Below are 2,500 nucleotides of genomic sequence, written 5' to 3'. Positions count from 1 at the left end.
TAATAATAATAATAATAATAATAATAATAATAATAATAATAATAAAACGCACTAAAAAAGTCCCAACAATGGAAATCCCCTAGGGTTGACCAGATCCCAATTTTTTGGCTTAATACTCTTTCTTCAGCGCATGCCAAATTAGCATCTAATTTTAACTCAATTATGATAGAACCTAACTTAACACCTAAATGGTTATGTCGAGGGACTACTTATCTCTTGGCCAAAAGTAACGAAACAGATAACCCAAAAAACTACAGACCTATTACATGCTTATCAACTTCCTATAAATTACTTACTTCAATCCTAACTGAAAGAACCTACATACACATGAAAGAACAAAATATTTTTTTCCCAACGAACAAAAAGGGTGTTGCAGAGGATCATACGGATGTAAAGATCAACTGCTCATAAATAAAATGATTCTCGTAAATGCTCACACTAAACACAGACATCTAAGTACTGCTTGGATCGACTATAAAAAAGCCTATGACACACTCTTGGATCCTAAAATCTTTAGAAATTCTCAAAGTCTCTCGTGTCTTAATCAACTTTCTTCGAAGCAGCATGACATTATGGGAGACGAATCTTACTCTCAGCCACGTAAACGGTAGGCCTGCTCTTATTTCAAACGACATGCGAATCAGATGCGGAATCTTCCAGGGTGACTCTTTTTCCCCTCTTTTATTTTGTATGGCACTTATCCCACTCTCCCAGCTTCTTAACAACACAGGGTATGGATATAAGATCATGGACAAGAAGATCAATCATCTTTTCTTTACGCTCAGAATGATGGTGAATTGGAAGGGTTGTTGAAAACCGTAAAATATTTTAATGATAACATAGGTATGGATAAGTATAAGTATGCTAAAGCAACTTTTAAGCAAGGAAAACTAGTTACATCTGACAATATAGAGTTAAGTGTTGATATTGTAATAAAGCAATTAGATCAGGAAGAAACCTATAAATATCTAGAAGTAAACGAAGGAGATGGTATACAACAACCGTAGATGAAGGAAAAAATATGTACAGAATGCATATGAAGAGTAAGGTCTTTCCTGAAAACGGAATTAAACTCGAAGAACAAACTAACAGCAATTAACACTCTTGCAATACCTGTGGTTACATATAGTTTTAACGTGATAGACATCTTGCACAATGGCACTGACCCAAAGTGTAGGTTTTGTGAAGACAAGGTTGAGACGATTGATCACCTTATGTCTGGTTGCTCAATATTAACACCGAATGAGTACAAAACTCGACACGACAGAGTGGCCAAGTACCTGCATTGGAAGATCTGCAAACACTTTTTTACCGGAACACAAGATAAATGGTACAAACACCGTCCAGAGCCAGTTACTGAAGGCAAAGATGCTACAATCTTGTGGAACTTTCCAATTCACACAGATCGTACTATACAAGCGAATCGTCCAGATATCGTCATCAAAGACAAAATAACCAACACCTGCCTGTTTATAGATTGTGCATCCCTTCAAACAGAAACATCCCAACGAAAGTGTTCGAGAAGATATCAAAGTATAAAGACCTGGAAACAGAGGTGAAAAAGATGTGGCATTTAAAAACCAAAACTTTGCCTATTGTTATTGGAGCACTTGGCCTTATAAAGAAAGGGACTGATAAGTTTCTTGAACAAATAAAGGGAAATCCAGAATTAGAAGAAGTCCAAAAAATAGTCTTAAACAGCACAGCACATGTTCTCAGAAGAGCTTTATCGATCTGAAGTGTTTTTGTGTTCATGAATTGACTTGACTGGATGTTTTGATTTGTGGTTGTTCTGCATATTTTTACATGTTTTGTTTATGTTCCATTGCCTCAAACTTCAATCACCCTAGGTCGCTGGTGGTGACTCGGTGTTTGATTTTAATAAGCAGATCTAAGGAAACACTTGCATAAAAAATAATAATAATAATATATTATTATTATAGTAAAATAATAATAATAATAATAATCATAATAATAATAATAATAATAATAATAATAATAATAACAATAATGATAATGATTATAATGATAACAAAAAATATCCGTTTTTGACACTTCATAATCAATAAAAATCCCCCCCCCTCCACCTACCACGCACAAAAAAAGGAATCAAAATACAATTAAAAGAAAAAATAACACACACAAAAACAGAACACAGTTAACTAAATAAATAAATAAGTAAAAAAAAAAAAAAAAAAGCATCACAAAACAAATCGAAAAAAAAGTATGAATAAGACACAACCCTCCGAACCGTTTCTTCTCCTAATACCTGAAACGGAACAAAAGAGGAAAGTTAATAGGAACAGAAAGCGTTCGGATCCCCTTTCAGCGGATGTAATAAAGGCCGAGGAGCTGAGTTATGCGCGTTCGAAGACGGACTCCAATAAGGTCCGGCTCATATGAAAGTCTCTCGCGTCCCACAAAGGGTTTGGATTCGCAGTCGAGAGCTGTGGCTGCGCGATGTGCGTGTATGCATGCGCGCATATGCGTATGTGTGTAT

This window comes from Penaeus monodon, chromosome 3 (genome assembly GCF_015228065.2).
Source record: "Penaeus monodon isolate SGIC_2016 chromosome 3, NSTDA_Pmon_1, whole genome shotgun sequence".
NCBI classification, from domain to species: Eukaryota; Metazoa; Arthropoda; class Malacostraca; order Decapoda; family Penaeidae; genus Penaeus; species Penaeus monodon.
Note: the sequence above shows the minus strand (reverse complement) of the source record.